Here is a 21,888-nt window from a genome sequence, read left to right on the forward strand (position 1 = left end):
TGACCAGTAAATACTTCAACTCACGACCTTGCCTATGGATAGTTACATTTTCATAGGGAAAAGGGAACAACCTGTAAATCAAAGGGCAGCTCTCTCCAGCAGGCTGCCGGGTGGACGCACTGACAGTGTGGTGGAGTTCAAGGGAGGGAAGCTTCATTCGCCAAGGGCCTGGTTGTTGAGTCCAGGCCCTCTGCTTGCGAACAGGTGCATTTTCAGGAAAGTCATCCACCCTCCCTGAGCCTTCAGTGATTTTCCATCAGAAATAACAATAATTCCTTCGCAAGGTTATTGTGAAAGTGAAACCACCCATGTGAGATGAGCCTTGGCAAAGTATGAAGCAGAGGTTGCCCACTGGAGGGACGGGGGCTGAAGCTCATTGCACATGGTTTTGTTGGGTTTGCCGAGTGCCTCTTTTTCATTTATGAAGGATCGGATTTGTTGTCAATATTTTAAAATCAAGGGATTTCACATTTTTAAGTGTGGGTTTGTTTGTTTACTTCTCAGGGTCCTGGCATTCTGGCATGCACCCATCTGCTAGAACTCAGTAGCGGCTGTTCACTGTCACGGGGGTCCAGGGCTCAGCACCCACCAGGCCCAGCACTTGCTGCCGTGTCTCCATGGTGAGAGAGGGGAGTGATGATGGAGGCCAGGGCTTTGAAGGCAGAACTTCCTCCCCGAGTCTCTGCTGTACCATTTGCTGCTTGTGTAACTTCAGCCAAACTTGTCAACTTGCAAAGCCGTAACTTGCTGGACCCTCTGTTTCTTCATCTAAGTGGGATAATTATTTGTATCTTCCGAGAGGATTGCACCAAGGACTGAGTGAAAAAATGGGTGTAGAACACTCAGAACATAGGTGTTTGATCAGATTTACATGCTTGGCCTCTGAAGGCATTTGACGTATCAGCTTCTTCTAGAAGCTGGGACTCAGACGATATTGTTTCTATTACTTTATCTATCTGTCTACTTATCTAACTATCTAGTAATTTCTCTGCTATATGTGAATTGGTAGTTCCGGGTGAAAAAATGGGCTTCTAAACAAATTAGAAACTCTTCCAAATATTCTTTTAGGCTAGCCAGTCTATCTTCCCTTTGGAGGATGTTACATGAATAACACGAGAACTCTTTTCCTCTTGGTGAGTTTGCCGTGCCGTCCATCCATTGATGACTCACCTCCTGTGAGTCTATATAACATGTTTTCATACTTGATTATATTCTACTGCTAGTTGCTGCCTGTCTTTCCTCTTCAACTAGAGCGTGAACTCTGTCCTATTTTTCTGTTCCTATATCTTGTACGGTACCTAGCATTTGGCAGGTAATAAATCGCTCGTGGACTGAACAGCCGAAGTTAGTGCTCGAAGGATATGTAAATGGCTCTTCTGAAGGCAGGCCCAGTGGCATCCTTACAGGTTCTTACAGGGCAGGTCTTTCATAATAGCGACATTACCCGTCCCTTCATCTGTCCCCAGCAACCCCTCCTAGAGGTCCCACTCTCTGTCGGATTCTCAGCCAGGAGGTTAGGTACTTTCTTAGATACTGAAGCAATGGAGGAGGTGTGCCCATGGACGACACGGAACAGCCAGGCCTACCTGATGTGTAGTTTGCTGTCCCAGGCAATGACTCTGCATTCTGAGCGGCCAGAACGTGAGAGATGAAATCAGTATTTCCGGCGCAGGTAAATGGCTCAGGTGACCTCACATGTGTAGTTTTTCTGTCCTGGCCTTTCAATTTTTCCCCTTTAACTTTGCCTATTTTATAACCCCAAGCGCAAGCAACTTCTTATCAATGTGGTAACAGCGTTATGCAGGGCTGGCCTCCAAAGTCCGTAGAATTGGGTTTGTCTGGAACTTTCTGAGGTAGTTACTTTCTAAAGAGTTCATAGGTGGAATTTCTCTTGCCACAGTTGAACTGAAAAGCATGGTCCTGTTGAGGGTTATGGCTTGGTGGTTGGCTTCACCATGCTCTAAAGTGGTTTCCTTTTCTAAATCACATACATGTACTGAAAATTATATCAGTTCCTTGAGATTTGGGCAGAGTTGTCAGTTTGGTTTCTTTCGAAACCAGGGCAGGGCTTGCCTCACCCATGTTTACTGGCCACTGACAGAGGATCAGGAGAGGGTCGGCCACATCCTTATTAGGCAAAAAACGTTCTTTCTGTCTCAGCTGGTGTCCAAGAGAGGGTCTTCATTCACTTTAAAAATAAAAAAGGAAAGAAAATGACTTGCTTCGAGAGTGACTTTGATATTGATATCATTTGAATGAGTCATAAAATCTTTTTTCTCTTGACATTTATTCTCTTTGCCAATGCTTGATATCTTGGTGCTAATTCTGAAGAAAAAAGAAAAAGAAAAGAAAGCTTTTTTTTCCCTTTGTAGTTCGAACAGGAAAGAATCTTAGTGTAAAAACTGTGTTCTCTTTGTCCTTTTTTTTTTTTTTGTATGTATAATTATTGAGGCTAAGGATATATTCAAATAATTTCAGGGGGCTTTAGAGAACTTTACTAAAAAGCTTAGTAGTGCTAAAAAAATTCTGCTCCTGGTAAGATTAGAAGTTCTGTGTTAGTGTGTGTTATGCTCCTGGCTCTGTCTCCACCTGGGGTACCTGAAGTCTGCAGGCTGAGGCCTCGGCAGGTCCCTGGGGAGACTAGAGAGGACGGAGTGAGGATGCCGGTAACTGGGTCACCCTTGTCCTTACCTTCTTCATTCAGATGAACAGATCCTGAGTGTCCCTTGGGTGCCCCTTGCCTTGCATCTTCCTGGTGCTCGTGCTAGGCATTTTCTTGTTCATATTTAATTTTTAAATTGTATTTTTCATATTAATAAAGAAATTCATATTTGTTGGAGAAAAATCAGAAAATATGGATGGACCGAAAGGGCAATAAAGACAATCCCACCATCCAGATAAAAATGCTGTTAATACCTGTCGGAGGGGGGGGGGGGTGTGGAAAGAGAGAGAGAGAGAGAGAGAAGGAGACTGACTTTTATCTCTGTCTGCTTTATTCATTAGTTTCTTCCCAGCATCTAGAATAGTGCCGGACACATAGTAGGTGCTCAATAAATATTTGCTGAAAAAAATAAAACACATCTTAGAAGTCTCCCTCCTCCAGGAAATTCTCACACACCACCTAAGAGATCCTTTTCCAGGTCTCACTGAACCTGTGAACCTGCGGCCAAACCGTCTTCACTGGCCCTTCACTGTGCACACCTACTGCTCACTTCTCCATACTCCACGCTCGTTAGAGACTTGCCCGTTCCTAGAGGAGTGTGGCATTAGCCTCTTAGCCTTCCTGCTTTAGTATCTTCCCCTCTAGGAGGGAAGGAGGTCTTTGTAAGGTCAAATTTCTTTTTTTTTTTTTTTTTTTTTTTTGCGGTACGTGGGCCTCTCACTGTTGTGGCCTCTCCCGTTGTGGAGCACAGGCTCCAGACGCGCAGGCCCAGCGGCCATGGCTCACGGGCCCAGCCGCTCCACAGCATGTGGGATCCTCCCGGACCAGGGCATGAACCCGTGTCCCCTGCATCGGCAGGCGGACTCTCAACCACTGCGCCACCAGGGAAGCCCTCAAATTTCTTTTATTTCAAGTTATACTTATGCCTCCATGTCCTGCCTTGGTGAAAACCTGCACTTTTCAGTGCCATGCTCATTGTGTACTTCAGTAGTAAGGTGTTTCCTAAACCATGTAAATGAATTTTTTCTGATACCAAGAACTAAAGGGTACGTTCTAGGAAACAGCACGTGAAATTTTAGCAGAATTTGTCTGAAGTGTGCCTTCTACCACAATCAAACTCTGGGAGGAAAAACTAAAAAACAAACACTAGTGAAACTTGATCCATAAAGCCACGGGAGGGCCTAGCATTAAAGCAAGCCGCTGTAGAGACTGTGCCTTAGAGCAACAGGAGCAACCACATACAGGGCTCTAAACAGAGCTGTGGGGCTCTAGCTGGTTTGGTCTGCTTGGAAGTCAGGCAGTGTTGGTGGGATTCCTGGCATCCTGGGCAGGAGTCACTGCCAATCCCCCCCTCCTCCCCCAAAAATAAAAGAATGGTCTTGGCTTTGGCCAAGACAAATGCCTAGGTGCAGCCTGGGCAAGGCTTTTGTGGCGGTGTCTTCATGGCCTCAGGAAGTGGAAGCCCTCGTGAGTGGCTTCCTGAACAGATGAGATATAGAGCAGCAAGGGCAAATCAGTATCAACTCAGGAGTCAACTCATTTCCTTGGCCGTCAGCAGATTTGTTTTGAGAAGATTCTATGTCTAGGATCAGCAGGAAGGAGAGCTGTGATCCATTAACAATGTCTGTCACGGGGAGGGGAGTGAGGGGGCCTGGTAGACCAGCTGTTTGTCCTCCTTGGCACGGATTGAGAGGTTAGGAGATTGTGCTCAAAAGTGGAATTTTAAATTATCACCCTTAGAAAAGGCCCTTTGACTAGGGTGACCATAGGCGTTTTTTTTAAATCAAATTAGGATACTTCTAAAAGTGAAATGAAATGCTATTATCCCAAGGCAGCAAGAGTAAACAAGAACCTATGATACTTTGTTCATTGCAAACAGTCTTCACATGAAAGGTTTGCCCTCCTGTACATCCCCCCCGCCGAGTTTCAGGGGCTACTTGGGCAAGATCTCCCTTCCACTGTGCTCTGCCTTATTTCCAAGGAGCCCTTTGGTTGGGGTGTGTTTGTCTCAAGACCCCAACACTCGACAAAGAGTGACCCAAGCATCCCCCTCCTTTTGTCCTCAACACACTGTGCAGAGGAGCTCCCAGTGAGAGCTCTGTGGCTTGCTGGCTTTCCTGCCAATGCTGGCAGGTTTCTAGGGCGTGTTCAGTGCTGGCTTCTGCTCCTCCTGATGGCAGAGCCGTCAAATCCATCTACTTGCTCTGTTTTTCCACATGCCAGGGCTGTGCCATCCCACTCCCTGTGGTGTGAATGGCCCTACAACCTGACCTCAGAAAGCTAGCTTTCCAAAAACCCAGTCCCACAAGCCTGCACCTGAGCTGGGCTGGCCGCCATGCTCTCCCATGGGGCACCTCACTCACACCATGGCCCACGAGCCGTGCATGAATGACTGCAGAGCTCTGGGTCCTGAGCGTGAGAGAGCTGGGATTCCCTAGGTACGTTACTTCTTTTTCTTTGTTAAAACCCTGCATATACTTTTATTCCCAAGAAAGGCCCCCATTCTTTTTTTTTTTTTTTTTTTTTTTGCGGTACGCGGGCCTCTCACTGTTGTGGCCTCTCCCACAGGCTCCGGACGCGCAGGCTCAGCGGCCATGGCTCACGGGCCCAGCCGCTCCGCGGCATGTGGGATCTTCCCGGACCGGGGCACGAACCCGCGTCCCCAGCATCGGCAGGCGGACTCCCAACCACTGCGCCACCAGGGAAGCCCAGGCCCCCATTCTTTAGTTTACCATGAATAATCTCAGGCCGAGTGGGACTCAAGTCACAAATTTAAAAGGATGCAATGGGCAGCTGACTCGACCGCAGAGATTCCTTCCGGAAATGTCTGGTTGGCCATTTTCCTGTACTTGCTCAGATGAGCCACCTGGGAGTGCTAGCCCCACTTCCTAGATTGAGCATCAAGATATTTGGTTAGGCAAATAGTGTCCTTGGCCAATAGATTTTGTATGGTCGTTGGTGGTTAGTTTAGTTACCAGTATGAGGTGAGAGTGTTAGAGACAGAAGACTTGGATTCTAGACCTGACTTTCTCACAGATGGTCTGTGTGACTGTGGACGTGTCCCTTCCCCTCCCCAAACTCCTCTCCTCGTCTGTAAGGTAGGCGGGTGGACCAGAAAAATGACCATCACACCGCTTTAAAAATGCCCCCCCCCCCCACCTTTCCAAAACATAACACATAATCCTAACATGCAGAACCACACGTGCTCTGATTGAAGCCAAAATGAGGCCCCGATTGGTCCGGGCTCGTGGAGCCTTCCCTCGCTCCCAGCCCGACAAGGCTGTGGGTCTTTCCGACTCCCCCCAGCAGTAGAATCTGTGATGTTTCTCTCCTGCTGCCCGCCTTCTGGCCATCTTTCTGCGTAGGCTGTTCCCTGCATGTAGGCATTTTTGGCAGGGGGTGGGTGGGAAAATTAAAAGGAGCTGAAATTGAAATCTCTCCGGTTTGCTGCTCATCAGCAGCTCCAATCACACACTTGGTTGGGGCGAAGGTTGAAACCAAAGACTCAGAGAAGGTTTTAGGTTGTCTGTGCATTGCTATTCCAGCGGGCTGGGCTTGCTTTGACGGTCCTAGTCTGTGTGTCTCTCTAGCACCGCCTCTAGGGCAGTGGTTCCCAGACCTGGAATGGCAGTTCGGATAACCCTGATCTGGGATGCACCAGTCCCTTGTCAGCACTTATTAAAATAGGAGCTCTAAGCGAGTAAGTGGTTGGAAGTGATCTCGTTGACTCTCTATTTTATGTGGGCCCTTAATTTATATCTACTTCTTAAATCCTTGCAACAGCTCTGTGAGACAGTGTTTACTGTTTTGAAGTTGTTTCCTTGCTTATCTGTCTCCTGGTGGAGCTAAGTGGCAAGAATGATGCTTGATCTGTGCATATCTTTGCTTAGATCAGCTGCACATGGTAGGCCCACTGATTTTGGTTAGTCTTTTTGTGTTCCATATGTAAGATAGGTGAGTGAATGAGCAAATGAAGCTCAAAGAGGTTAAGTAATTAGCTAGGCAGTAAGTCTGGGGTAGACATCTGTCTCCATCAAGCCCAGCTGATTCAAGAGTGGAAAAGGTGGAAGTGGGGTTCCAGTGTTTTCATCTTCTTGGAGCTTGCCCGCATTCCCTGTGTCCTCCTCTAAGTGTCCCTGGGTTGCCCTGCTTTCCCGATGCTCAAGACTGCTTCTTTCCCCACCGTGGCTATCCCTGGCTCTCTCTTCTGGGAGAGACTCACAAAGGGCATAAGGAGATATGTGTTCTATAGAAACTGGCATCCTGCTCTGGTGGTGTTTATCTTTGGGATTGCAGGGTTCTCCATTCCAGGGTTCCCAAACCTGCTAGACATACAGATTCCTGGGCTATTCCCAGGCCTACTGGATCAGGATTTCTGGAAGTGGAACCCTGACCAGGCAGGTGCTTTTAAAAGCAACCGATCCTGCCTTTCCGATCCAACTTCATCGTCAGCTAAGATCCCCCAGGAGCTGACCTTTAGGGTCACGTGGGCCAGCTTGCCCTCTCCAGCCCCTGCCATGCCACATCCCACTTCCACACTTTGGGTCGTGGTTTTTTCTCCCAGTTGAGAAAGTCTTTGCTCCCTTTTGCCTTTATCTTCATTGCAGGCGGCCTTTGGAGTCCAGTTCATCCTCAAGCCCTGCCTTTGCCTCAGGCAGCTCACCCTTGCTCCCTCCTTTTCTGACCACTGCTGGCTCCTGTGAGGCCTAAAGATTAGCCCGTATTTCAGTCATTCAGTAAATAGTTAATGAGCAGTTGTGATGTGACAAGTATTTGTCTAGATCTGAGGGATACCACAGTGGGCAAAACAGACAAAGGCCCTGTCCTCGTGGAGCTTGCATTCTAGTAGAGGAGACAGACAGTAAACATGATGCACAAATGTATTTATAACGTAAGGCAAGGTCTGCTAATGACAGGAGCTAGGAAGCAACCAAAGGGGCATGAGAAGCTGGATAATTAGGGGTGCCATTCTAGGTAGGGTATTTGTGAAGGGCTGAGTGAGCTATGTGAGGTGGGGATCCGTGTGAATCTGAGGCACAGATTGTCTCTGGCAGAGGGAACAGCAAGTGCAGAGGGCCTGAGGCAGGAGCATTTTCACCGTATTCAAGAAAGAGCGAGTGGGTCACTGTTCCTGGTGTATTCCTAGCACCTAGAGGGCTGCTGGGCACTGGGTAGGGACTCGGTAAATAACCCAATGACCGTGCCTGGAGCGAAAAGGACGGGGTGGCAGATGAGGGAAAGAGGTAGTCAGGAGTAAGGTATACAGCACTGTGAAAGCCACTGTGAGGACTTCAGATTTTAGTCCAAGTATGATGGGAAGCTATTCAGTGTGTTGCGTTAGAAGAGTGACACGATCAAACTGCCTTTCCCCCAGTGTAGAGGATAGACTATGAGGGGTTAGGGGAGAAGCAGGGAGACCAGTGGGAGGTTCTTGCAGAGGACTAGGGCTAGGGGACTTGGGAGAAAGTGACGTCAGTGCAGATAACGAGACGAGTTTGGACTCCGAGTGCATTTTAAGGGTAGAGACTATGTGTTCTGAGGACGGGTGGGATAGAATGGGAAGTCAAGTCTGAACTGCAGGACTTTTTATTATACGTCAGCAGTTGGGTGCAAAGATGATGTTAACCCCACGTGTTTGCTAACTTCCTGTTTGTCAGTTTCCTTGACATCCCCTGGGACATCCCCCTGGCAGGGCCTGGGTCCCAGTTGATGCTGCATTAAATGATGGAGTACAGGAACAGCCAGTGCTACTGATTGATAACCTTGAGCCCTAACCCCATTCTGTGGCATCGGCATCCAGGGTGGTGGTTTGGGTGTTCTCAGTACAGGAGACTTTTGGGAGGGTGGCCCCTCTGTATCACTCGGTTGTCATCAGGGATTTATGCCGCCTCTGCAGGAGTTGGGCTGGGGGAGGAGGTGGGAACAGAACCCAGAAGTTCAACAGCCCAGCCCCCCTCTTTCCAAGTTTATACATCTTTGGGGGAGTGTTCCTCCCTGTTCCCTGCACACGCTGCTGTTTCTCTGCCTTTGCATATGCTCACCTTGTTCTCTCTTGAGCAGATCTCTCTTGCTTTCCTTGTCAAGATACCACCCCTTCCTCGAAGCCCATTCCTAATGTCCCAGCCAGATGTGGTTTCTGACGCCTCTGAACCTCATCGTGGTTTATACCTTCCTTATGACATCATCTTCTCCAGGGTCTTACCCAGTCTTTGGAGCTGGAATGCCTACAGTGAAACGATGAGCCTTAATTATCCTTGAGTCCCTCCCCCAAGGCCCAGTGCAGTCTCTTGAACCCAGTAAGCACTTGATAAACATTATTCAAATTGAAGTTGACTTCCTTTATGACTCATTTTCAGCAGCTGCAGGACACTTGTCTCCTAAAGAAGATTTGGGTCAGGAATCAAACAACCAAATGTCTAAACTATGTCAGATGGAGAACATAAATAAATGAAGTGAGGTTAGTATTTTTGATAGAGATGCCATTATAAGAAAGATTTCACTTTCTTTGTCACCCTTTAAAAGATGGTAAGAGGCAATAGATGCAGGGTCTCTCTTGGGAGGCAATAGGGAGTGGTGGAGACTGGGGTGAACAAGAGAGTGTGTGCTGATCCATCCATCTAAAGTCGACAACAACCAAGCCTTGGCTCTAGACAGACATTGCCACAGTGTTCCTGGATAACCTGATTCATCAAGAGAAGTTGCAAATTCAGAATTTTTGCATGGAAGACACTGATTCCTAGATGTTGGCAAATGATATCCCCCCACCTTTTTTTTTTTTTTTTTGTCCCCAGCCAGCACCTTTCGGAGGGCCTGGCTCTAGTTTAGGACCTCTGATTTACATGTCAGGCTTTTCCCCACTGAAGCAAATAGGTACATTTATCTTGAAATTGCAAGGAGATCTAGTTGCTTTTCATTAAAAAGAGGACCTTTGCATCCTGCTTTTGTTCTCTAGCATTTGCTTTCCACTGTCCTGCTTTCATCTGAGTGGGAACCCCAGGGTTACTAGTATTAATCTGTGCCTGAATGCCAACTCCATGTGGCATAAGCGCTTCTATAGCTTGCCTTGAACTCTGTATAACGGGCTTTTTATTTTCCTCCAGGAGTGGTTTAAATGGAGTCTTCTGCAAAGCATAATTGGTTTTAAATTGTAGGTTTAATAATAATGATGTTGGGCTTAATGTAGTGCTTTTCGGCTTCTGCTGGCAGCCCTTGGCAGCCAGTCACTCATCAATCTGTATCCCTCTCTCTCCTCAGAAGGGGACAGCTGTTAGGGACCTGAGTCCCCTCACCACGTCCTGCTATGGACCACAGGGATGAGACAGCCAAATGCCCGCTGCAGCCGGGGGCCGCTAGAGGAGAGCAAAGCTGATGGGCATAGGGGTCCGAGGCTGGACCGTCAAGGCTCTTTGTTGTCTTTTTCCTCTCTTTCTTTGCCTTTGGGTCACCCCACAGCTCATTAGGAATTCTTTTGGAAGATGAGCAGAGGAATGCAAATCCCAAAGTTTTGCTTCTGTATAGAAGGTTTAATTGAGAAGATATATTAACTTAATTGGTTATCATCAGGCTTCTAGCTTCTTTCTGTACTTTAAATAACTTTTTTTCGTTTTCTTTTGCCATGGCCAATAAAGTGTCCCTTTAAAAGATTAAATCTTGTACTTTGGACCCTCCAAGTGGAAACAGCTCTGGTTCAGAAATCAGAGAGCCAGGACTCTGATTATGCCTCTTTCTAGAATGACCTGCATAAACTTAAATACAATACTCACTTCTCCTACCCTCATTTCTGAAGCATTGGATGGATGGGTAGATTAAAGTACACGACCACCAATGTCCCTTCCAGTGCTTGTGATAGAGGACTTAAGTGTTTCTGTGAAATGACACCCAACTCCTCCTTGGATGACATTTGGTGTGTTTCAGAAGTCAATAAAAATGCCAACCTACATATGTCATACAAAAGACTAACTGAGGCTTGGACAAGTGAGGGCTTGTTCAGCGAAAACTCAGTGTTTGTGTTATAAAAAGCGCGGAGAAGGATGTTGGCATCGTGTGATGTGGAGCGTCCTGCTTGAAAATTACAGGCAGCGCAGTCAATGACAGGGTAGCAGCACCCGTGGCCAGCTGACGACCGCCCTTTGGAGGTTTCCCAGGGTCCACCCTTTGGACAAACCACAGACGTTCAGAACTTGTGGTCTAGTTCACCATCGATGATGACAAGCAGCTCCTCGTTTGTTTTGGGGTCTGAACTGCCTTGGCTTCGACCACCATTTCTAGATGGCTTTTTGTTTTTGTTGTAGACAGGAGCAAATTATAACGTGGGAAGAATGGATGAGGGTAAAAATGGAAACATGAAGCCTGAAGAAGTTTCTCTGGGCTTGGAAGTCTGCGGTGGCCATTTGGACCAGCGTTTTGGAGGAAGGGGTGCTTGCAGAGTTTGAAGGTAGCACACGTAGAATACCTGATTTTATACAACTGTCACCTGCAAAAAGCTGACCAGACAGCTGTATTCTGCCTCGCCCTCTCTTCTCTTTTGAGCACACTTTGCTCCTCGAGGCTCCAAGTCAGTGCATCAGTAGACTTTGCTATCTATATACCACTTTCAGTCTTTTTTCTTAATCTTTAGGTGGGTTGTCATATTTTTTTGTAGGGGAAAACGGACAACCAAAGTTAACAGGCTTTGTTCTTTCAAAATAAACATTCTCAAAAAGGACTGAACCAGGGGCTTCCCTGGTGGCGCAGTGGTTTAAGAATCTGCCTGCCAATGCAGAGGACATGGGTTCGATCCCTGGTCCGGGAAGATTCCACATGCCATGGAGCAACTACTCCGTGGCTCCATGTGGAGCCCGTGTGCCACAACTACTGAGCCTGTGCTCTAGAGCCCACGAGCCACAACTACTGAGCCCCTGTGCTGCGAGTACTGAAGCCTGCATGCCCTAGATCCTGTGCTCCGCAGCAAGAGAAGCCGCCGCAATGAGAAGCCCACGCACTGCAGTGAAAGAGTAGCCCCCGCTCGCCGCAACTAGAGAAAGCCCGTGCACAGCAACAAAGACCCAACGCAGCCAAAAATAAATAAATAAAATAAATATTTTTTTTTAATTAAAAAAAAAAAGGACTGAACCTAACATGAAAGATAGACGTGGTGGAAGGGAAACCATGTCCTCCTTTTCCAGAAACAATTTGCCAATCTCTCTGTGAAACGGAATAACAGCTTCTGAGGGGCAGATATTAGCAGCTGGTGAAGACAACCCGGCCGGCTGTGCAGCGAGGGGAGAGGAAGGATGGGCAGAGCAGGCTGGAATATAAGGCTATGTGCTCAGTGCTCTAAAGAGCTGGACGTGGAGTAAACAGCCGCCCACATTGATTCCAGTTCTGAGAATTAGGGCCCCAATTTTGAGGTCTACAGATTAGGTACAGAAGACTGTTGTCTTCAGATTTCTTAAAAAGCCTTCACTCTTAAATTGCTGGCCACTAAGGTGTTAATGGCTGTAATTTAGGCCTCCAGATGCGCCCAGGGCTGCACAGGAATGGGACATAGAATAGTTTCATTCTGATGGGGAAAGGCAAGGACAGCACTAAACGAAGACGGGTTCAGGTGAAGCATTGCAGGAAGAGGTGGCCGGGTGCCTCCAGGACCTGGCGTGTGTCTGCATGTGCCTGTGTGGAGCGAAAGGTCACGTGCTTACCGTTGACATAAGAGACCTTTGGGAATGAGGCTCGGGGTTGAGACGGCGTTGAGAAACTGTCAGAATTTTTCTAAAGGCTGTCAGCTCCCTGAGGGTGAGGACCATTTCATTTGTTTATCACCACATCCCCAGCACATACCAATATTATTTTTCATTACTATTTGGTGGATAATTAGATAAAAGGAAGGGGGAGAGGAGCTGGGGAAGACCTCACACCAGCCCTGCCCAGCCATCCCATTGGCCCACATGGAGGCCTGTTCACGCTGCGGGTCTGTGGCCGGATCACCCATGGTGACACTCTAGGGCCTGGTGGAGGAACAGACCTCCCCTGGACGCTTAAAGCAGAAAAAGCATTTATTGTGCTGAGCAGCCCACGAAGCCAATGGGCCCTGAAGATCAGAAGGGAGGAATCCAGGTGGACTGCATGGTGACAGCCAGGCGGCTTACAGGGCTGGTTTGGGGATGCTGGGCTGACTCGGCACCCACGACACTGCTGGGTATCCCTGGACACTGTCCTGCTGCTTCTGGCCCCTCAGTGCCGCCCCCTGCACCAAACAACTCCTAGGTCCCGAGTCCAGAGTGAGCGGTCATGCCTCCACCCACTCGTGGGCTTGGGTCCTGGCTGTCCCCGCTGCGGCCAGCCCGGCAGGAGGCGGGGCACTGCCCTACACGTGACTGGGGGCCTCCTTCCAAGTTGCTGGAGCAGGGTGGCCCTGCTGGGGAGGCCAAGGGAAAAATCACCATGTCCCCTGGGGGCAGGAGTTGGAAGAATCCTCAGTATGATGAGTAATCCAGTTAGCTAAGCAAATATGAAGAAACAAAATAAAAACAGCCCTGTATGCATCTTAGACTCTCATTTTGTTTTGAATCAAGGGCGACAAGGGCCAGCAGGTTACAGTGTATTCAGAACGTTAATGGCCGTTCCCAGGGGCTAGGACAGCTTCCTGGCTGATGGGACAGTCAGCGCATTCTTAAGGAAAAGTCTCTGTGAAAGAGAATGGTCAGGGCGGTTTTGCTGTTGGCTCGACCCCACCAGAGCTTTGGCGAGTTTCCGCGTCCCGGGTACGCACGAGGTCCGCCCTGACCCTGTCCCTTTCCTCCCGAGGAGCCGCCAGCTGCGCGGGACGGTGCCTTTTCTGGGAGCCTCACGTCAAGAGAAGGGGTCAGCCGGGGCCCGTCGGCCCAACCTCGCGCCCTGTGAAGTGCTCCGGCTTCTGAGGGTGAATTAACGCTTGTTTTTATTGTGCTGTTCATTCCAGCTCCTGCCTATCTCCCTAATTCATTCCGCATGTCTGGTCCCTTCTGCCCGAGGCGGTCACTGCCCAGGCCGGGGGGTGGGGGGTGTGGGGGGGCAGGGGGGAGGCCAGAGGTGCGGTGGCTCCTCTCTTTTGTGTGTCTTGTCAGCCTGTCTGCTGGCAGCTCTGTCCACGAGCCCCCTGGGTTCACAGGCGCCTCTCCTGGGAGGTGCCTCCTCCCGTTCTCACCCACAGTGGAGTGGAAACTTTTTGAGTGCCTGGACCTTAAGGCACTTGTATTTTATATCTTCTCTGAGCCTGACACTTAGCAGGGGCTCAACAAATCTCGTTCAGTCTGTGAGCAATTCGAAGCACTGGCGTGCTACCCGCCTTCAGCCTCCACGCCGGGGAGGGCGGAGCAGGGTCAGGCAGCCCCTCCAGCCCAGGGGGTACCGTGATGGGACACCCCAGAGCTCAGACGGTGGAGGAGGTGCCCAGGTTCTGGTCTGGGGGTGCAGCACGCCTAAGGGGGGGCCTTGACATGTCTGCATGGCTCTGGGGCTGGGGACGCGGGACGTGATAGGAAGGTGATGGCCACTGGGAGGATATACCTTCTCACACGTGGACCCTGGACGGGCCTACCTGATGCAATCCCGTGGTCATGTGTCATCTTCAAGTGGGAAATCCGCTAATTTTGAGTTTTCCAAAATGTGTTTGTTTTTTCTTTAACATCTTTGTTGGAGTATAATTGCTTTACAATGTTGTGTTAGTTGCTGCTGTATAACAAAGTGAATCAGCTATACGTATACATACATCCCCATATCCCCTCCCTCTTGCATCTCCCTCCCTCCCACCCTCCCTATCCCACCCCTGTAGGTGGTCACAAAGCACCGAGCTGATCTCCCTGTGCTGTGTGGCTGCTTCCCACTAGCCATCTATTTTACATTTGGTATTATTTATAAGTCCATGCCACTCTCTAGGCAGGCAGGAAAACTCTTCAAAATGTGTTTTTTGGAAGAGTTTTCCTGCCTGCTTCCCTCCCTCCCTTCCCTTTCTTCCTCCCTTCCGCTTTCCCTTCCCTTCTTAACCTGTCCTTTCCATCTTCTCTCTCCCAAAGCAGAAGGGCAGAGAAGGCACCCCAGGTGGATAAATGTGTCCATTTCAGAATTTACCCATTTCCTCCTAAAGTATGGAAGGGTGTGGTCTCTGCCTTAAAAACAAAATGCTAGGGCTTCCCTTGTGGCGCAGTGGTTGAGAGTCCGCCTGCCGATGCAGGGGACACAGGTTCGTGCCCCGGTCTGGGAAGATCCCACATGCCGCGGAGCGGCTGGGCCCGTGAGCCATGGCCGCTGAGCCTGCGCATCTGGAGCCTGTGCTCCGCAACGGGAGAGGCCACAACAGTGAGAGGCCCGTGTACCGCAAAACAAAACAAAACAAAAACCCCCAAAATGCTAGAGGAATAAAGTGTCAGAGCAACAGCTCCACTCTTCCCAAACGGCCTCCACCTCTCCGTCCTCGCTCCCACCCCCCACCTGTTTCCAGCTGGTTCTCACCCTCTATGAGCCATTAGCTTTGCCCCAATTCTAACCCCATTAGCAAGACTCATACAACCCGTGATCAGCGAGCCCCCGGGGCCAGAGCTTCTAATCATCAGCCCCCGCCTCCCCTGGTCTGTGCCCACCCACTCCCCCAGTCTCTTACTCTATCGTTTCCGCTGTTGTTATTTCTGGGTGCCTGGGAGCAAACAGCGTGACTAGCTGCTGCACAGTCAACGTGTGTTGGGACCACCCTATTCATAACCGCACTGTGTTTTAACAAGGATGCCTTTGAACAGCTGTCAGTGCACACACACCAGGCTCTTTGAGGAGGCTTCCAGGGGAGCGAAACTTCCTAGTATGAAATTAAAAGATCAGTTCTTTGTTCCTTCACCCAAAACTTTGGTTTAGCCTGATTGGCTGGCCCTCTCCCTGAAGCCCAGCATGTGGTCCATGGAACGTTGTTAGGTGCTTCTAGTGAGTAAGGTTTGGGAAAACACAGTTAAACAAACCTAAAATCTCTTTACCAAGGGGCTTCTCAGAAGTATTAATAGGTTAAGTTCGGTGATGGCAGGGGCCATATCTGTGTTCTTCATTCCTATGGCTAAAAATGAACAAAAATGAGAAAATGCGTCATGAATTTCCAAGAGGAGATATGGTTTACGGCCTCTTCCGACTTCAGGACCCAGCATTTGCAGAGCATCTCCCAGGAGAGCCTTGAGAGCATCTTGCTCTAGGCGAAGCAGGCGGGAGGGGTGGGGAGCGTGTTTCTTGGCCAATATTTCATCTCCTTAAGGAAGCGGAGTAGGAGTGGAGGAAGCGTTGCCCTTAATGGATAAAGTGGCCATTGGAGTGGTGGCTCTTACGTTGAACTCAAGCAGAATTGCATTGAAACATGTATTTACGGAGCATCCATCATGCACTGGGAGTGATTCTTAGGAAATGTGCAGGCAATGTGCTGGGTGCTTGAACAATAGTGAACCAAACATGGTTCCGGGTGTGAAATAACTTCAGCAGTTTCCATGAAACAAGCCTAGAGGAATAATCAGAGAACTATGAAAGACAGTATATGCTGGTGAACTGAGCCATATGATACCAACAATAAGTGGTATGAACAGTGAAAATAGGGGAAAAATTGGACATGCCTAGGGTTATCAGGATGACATTTGGGAGAAAGTGGAACCAGATGTCAAAGAATGGGACGGATATGGATTGTAGAGCAGCCGAATGTAATTGTCCCAAGGGATCCCAAGAGTTCTTTGTTTTGTCCACACTTAGGTACCCTAAGCACTTCGTCCCCAGCACACAGTAGCTGCAATAACATTTGTTAAATGAGTGATATGGTGGAGGAGGGAGGAAGGGCATTTCAGAAGCCAGCAGCGGAGCAGAAGCTCTGGGGTGGGAATGTGTTTACTCTGTTGGTGATGTGAGCAGCAGTGGGGTGGGGTGGGGGGGTAGAGCCGTTAGGAGGTATTGAGTGATAAGATGGGGCCAACTTGTCAAGAGTCTTGAATGCCAGGATGGGAATTCAAATGTGATGTTGTAGATTCTTAATTTACGAAGATAACATGGGAAAGCGACCACAGGAAGAGACACCAAAATGGAAAAATGACAACAGCAGCGGTCTGGTTATTAGCCTGATGACTGACTGCACGGTAGGCAGGAGGAAATCAGACTCTTCCAAATGGGCAGTAGCAGTGAGAGTATAGCAAAAAGAATCTGAGAGACATTCTAAAGGAGAGAAATAGGTTTGGGGAAATAAAAGAGAAGGAGAAAGTAAAGACAACACCCAGAATTTGAATAATTAGAATGTTGGTACCCTTGGAGGGAAGAAACAGAGGCAGGTCTAAAAGTCCAGATTTTAGCGTAGTCAGAGCATCCCACTAGATTTGTCCTGAAGATGGTTGAAAATGTGATGTTGAAGTTTGCATGAGAGGTTTCAGAGAGGAAAAGGAGAAAGCTAAGGGCTCCGGACTGCCCCTGGTACCTCCTCCCAAAAGATGGAGGGTAAGTTTGTGGCCAAGTTGATATTTACTACGGGAGAGTTTGAAGCAGACATTGAAGGATCAGGTGTAAGAGCCAAAGAGACCTTATGGAAATTTCCTGAACCAGAATCTCTGGGCATCTGGACATCTGGATTATAAACAAGCATATAATGGGATTCCATGGACACGATGCCTTGAAGACCGTGTCTCTGCTGCCCGCATCTCATGCCAATTGGTTAAATGTTATAGGAGAAAGGCCACTTGAATATTCACAATCCACCAGTTCATGCACACTGGCTTAATAGGCAGTTTCTTACTTTCTGGAGGTGGTCGAAATAAGTTAACTCATTCAAAAATTTTCATGGCACCAAAAGCTAAATGAGAATTCGTGAGCCGTTGTGTTGAGGCACCATGGCCAGTCAATATTTAGACAGAGCCTCTGGATATCTGTCACACGGCTTGAGGATTTTTATCTTCTTTTAGTTAAAAAAAATTTTTTTTTAACATAGGATTTTTAAAGTCATGAGCAGAGTAATAGAATAGACTCTATTTATATTTTTGTGTAAAGACCAGACTGATTTAGCAGCAGTAATATCAGACTGAAGGGGTGACCACATTCTCTTGATTGTATATTGGGGTTAACAGGAGCCGAAGGCCTTAATGTGAGCAGGCTGAGACCAGGGCCAGACTGCGGACCTGACGCCTGGAAATCACTAGCACGGTATCCAGAATAAGAAGCACAGGGAGTCCAAGAAGCACTGTCCAAGGGCAAAGTCAGAGGTGAAGACCAGCGGGCACAGTGACAAAACCAGAATGCTGAGGGGTAGGGCAGGCACATAAGTGACCAAGACTAATTCTTTTCTGTGTGCATGTGGTAAAGTACACAAAACATAAAATTTACTGCTTAACCATTTTAAACTGGCGTTAAGTACATTCACAATGTTGCACAACCATAACCGCTCTCTAGTTCCAGAGCTTTTTCATCGTCCCAGAAGGTAACCCTATTCCCATTAAGCAGCCCCTCCCCATCTCCCTCTCCCCAGCCCTGGCACCCACTAATCTGCTCTCTGTCTCTATGGATTTGCCTGTTTCAGATAGTTCATATCAATGAAATCATATGGCCTTCTGTAACCTGCTTCTTTCGCTTAGCATAATGTTTTCAAGGTTTATCCACATGGTAGCACGTGTCAGAATATCATTCCCTTTTTATGGTTGAATAATATTCTACTGTGTGGATATACCGCGTTTTGTTTATTCATTCCTCAGCTGATGGACATTTGAGTTGTTTCCACCTGTTGGCTGTTGTGAACAGTGCTGCCGTGAACACTCGTGTACAAGTTCTGTTTACACACCTGTTTTCAATTCTGCGGGGGTCTATACCTCAGAATACAAATGGTAATTCTGTGTCAGCTCCTTGAGAAATTGACAAACTTTTCCAGAGAAGCTGCACCACTTTACCTGCCCCTCAGCAATATGTGAGGGTTCTAGTTTCTCTACATCCTCACCAACATGTGTTTGACTAATTCTTCTTGTAAGTTTCACAGCCAAGTGCTTTCTCCAGGGCCGGGGGCGGACCCCAGTGGGGTGACCTCCAGTGGTCTTCAAGACCCAGCTCTCTGTGACCACAGCCATGATGGTGATCGATGGAGAGGACAGGCCTCAGCCAGATGCCTCAAGTTCGGCTGCGCAAGCTTGATTCACGATTTCAGCACCTTCCTGGTGTCTGCCTTCCCGCTCAGTCACTCCCTCTGATGCCCGACTCACCTTCCAAAAGTTCCCAGCACATCTCATGCTAGCGTTGGCCTTTCCCTCCCTTTAGCGAGACTGCTCAACGCTTGAACCAGTTCACAGTCGTGCAGCAACTTTGATGGAAGCCATGTGTCATGGTGGTTTTGAGTACAGCTGGCTGAGTGCAATCGTTGGCCACAAATCAAAGCTCATTAGACGGAAGCATTAAATAAATCAGGACTGGGGAAGCAGGCGACTGTAAACGGAGGGCTGAATGTGAGAGATAATCCAGTCTGCTATCTCTAGTGTCTTTCCCACTTGGAGTGTTTAAACTTAGCCTGACGTTTATAGGCATTTTTCAGCCTCTTCTCCTGCCCCCATCCCCCTGCCACACACTTCCCCACAGTGATGAGCAAACTGGGAATAATTTGACTTGAAATCAAGGTGGAGCTCAGGAGAGCGGGTAATTAAGAATGTGATATTTTTTTTAAGCACTAAGGGAGTTATGAGAAATCAGAAATGCCTTTTCCCTTTGAATAAGAGCTACTGGTTTGTGAGGGCAATGACTGAGACATCACTGTCTGTGTTCTAGGAAGCTGCGGGGTGCTGAGAGTAGCCCTCAGTACTTCTTAATACCAGGGTGAAACTTGCCAGCATCATCATGACCTCTGGCTCCTGCCCACAAGGTACCTCATGCCAAGGGCTGTAGCCCCCACTGGCCCTCTGGTATTGGGCTGTCAACCTGACCTGTTTCCTATGGAAAGCAGTCCCCAGTCTTCCGGGCGGGTCCCCAGCACGCAGCCCGCTGTCCACTTCAGCCGTGGAGCTCTGCCCTTACCAGCCGTGTGGTTTCTTCTTTAGGGCAGATCAAAAGAATAAAGACCCTCACCATCCTCAGTAACAACCACCGCCTACCACAAAAAGAGAGTGATGTCACAAACCGCACGGGAGGGAAAGAACTACTCTGGCAAATAAGTCATGTGAATCTTAATGATGTGTGTGCTCTTGCATATAACATGAATTTAGGAACATGGAAACTGAGGAGGTGGAGAGGAAGTGACGTCAGCAAGATGGCAGAATAGGAAGTCCCAGACACCCCTTTCCCCAGGAAGAGATCTACTCAACAACTGTACATGGACCAATTGACTTTGTGAGAAATCCAGAAACCAGTTAAGAGGTTCCTGCAACCCAGGTGGGCATGAAACCAGCTTCTTGAGGCCAGTCACGTGAGTACAAGTTGGAAGTGGCCCACAGCACACAATCAGTCTTCAAAGAATTTGAAAATAGAGGATAATAAAATATGAGATCAACGTGCAATGACTCACAGTAGAGGCCTCACATGAAAGGGGGATGGTCTGGCCCTGGAATACTGAAGACAGAAGCATTAAGGAGACAAGCCCCAGGACACTGGGCAGGGCACCTGCTGTCCACTCCTTCAACACTTCTGCTAAGGGTGACCAATGTATCAGCGCCCAGAGAGGAAACTCCTCCTACTCCTCCATGGAAGATGCTCTTTCTCTCTCCCAGAGCATCAGTGACCACACTTCCCTCTAGTTTGGAGCTTCAAACTTCAACTTTACACCCAAAAGCTAAGATTGGGAAAGGACTTTTTTTTTATTGTTTTAAGTGAAGGATTTTGAAGATGGTAATTTAAGTTACAATGAAGATAAAAAGCAATTTCCTGCCCACCACTTCTTGCCCTCTCTTCTTTTTTCCTCTTCCTCCTGCCCTATTCGCTGAAAAATGCAGCTTGAGAAAATATGACCCCGGGGAACAGTGGATGTGAGAAAGCTGTGTACCCTGAGCTGAAAAGCAATTAGCTGCCCCTGAGCAGTCTCGGAGCAAGCAGAGGCGTGTCCCTGAGGCAGGAAGACATCACCATGATTTAGTTCTGTGTTGGTTGGTTTGCTGACAGCGTGCTGTGTGTCCTCGGGCCCCATAAGAAATGGCTGGTGAAGACCGAGGTCACCACTTCGCCCAGCTGGACCATATCTTTGCAGTGACCCGAGGGTCAGTGAGTAAGAAAGAGAAGGCTGAGGCCAGCTATGACCTTGAATATGTATCCAGCTGTGAGCTGCTGCCTAGGCTTCAAAATGGTAAATTAAGATTATGCCTGCTTGGTTTTTGCTTCTTTATGTTTAAAAAAGAAAAACTCCCTTTATAGTCCTATATCCCATAGTCTGAAACTTGGAAGCCCACATCTGAAAGATGCTAATAAATATAAAAAAGACTTCCATGGTCAGTAAGCTTTAACAGCACTGGTGAAGGCCTTAAGCAGGTGTCTACAGTACAGGGCTGCTCAGAGCCTCCAGCAGGAATTTTGACTCTAGGAAGGGTGTGCAGCAGACAGCAGTTCTCAAATGTACCTGATTATGGAACCCTCTTCAGTCCGGTGGCTCTTGGAACTGTCATTCAGTAGAACATGTCTGGCAGCTCTGTACCTGTTCCTCAGTTCAGACCTTTCATTGTCCGAGTTGATCTTTCAAACTAGATGACTCAATACCTTGTATACATTTCTCTTCTACATGATGGTTTTGACCCATTTTGACGATGTTTTATAAAAGATCCATCCACCAGCTTGAAGAGGAGGCCTATTTAAAGGTTTCAGATGGCCTTACCATCTGCAGCTTTGATGAGGACAGAGGCCCAGAGAGATGAAATAGTCGCCCATGGCCACACTACCGGCCAGGCAGCGCAGATCTGGGCAGTGTGAGCATGCAGTGCCTGCCTGCAGGCTCAGGGTCCTCCCTCAGGCCCTCACTTTTCCATGCATGATCTCCTTTGAGCCTGAGGTCATGGCTCATTGTCTTGCTTCCTGCTTTGTTCCTTTTTTTTTTTTTTTTTGCAGTACAAGGGCCTCTCACTGTTGTGGCCTCTCCAGTTGCATAGCACAGGCTCCGGACGGGCAGGCTCAGCGGCCATGGCTCACGGGCCCAGCCGCTCCGCGGTATGTGGGATCTTCCCAGACCGGGGCACGAACCCGCGTCCCCTGCATCAGCAGGCGGACTCTCAACCACTGTGCCACCAGGGAAGCCCCCTGGTTTGTTCTTAACCCATACTTCTTGA

General features: G+C 48.4%; 1 protein-coding gene across 5 annotated transcripts in view; it reads left to right on the top strand.

Moving 5' to 3' along the window:
- PDZD2 (PDZ domain containing 2) overlaps positions 1 to 21,888 on the top strand; it is a 377,353-nt gene that overhangs the window by 92,969 nt on the left and 262,496 nt on the right. The window contains exon 1 of one of the 5 annotated variants that reach the window (XM_079916133.1): positions 13,232 to 13,559. The exons of the other annotated variants lie outside the window; for them this stretch is intronic. The gene's annotated coding sequence lies outside the window, so the exon portion shown is untranslated. Of the gene's footprint in view, positions 1 to 13,231; positions 13,560 to 21,888 lie in introns of those variants that run through there. 5 annotated transcript variants of the gene reach the window in all.

The sequence above is a fragment of the Stenella coeruleoalba genome (assembly GCF_951394435.1).
Source record: "Stenella coeruleoalba genome assembly, chromosome: 3".
In the NCBI taxonomy this organism is placed as follows: domain Eukaryota; kingdom Metazoa; phylum Chordata; class Mammalia; order Artiodactyla; family Delphinidae; genus Stenella; species Stenella coeruleoalba.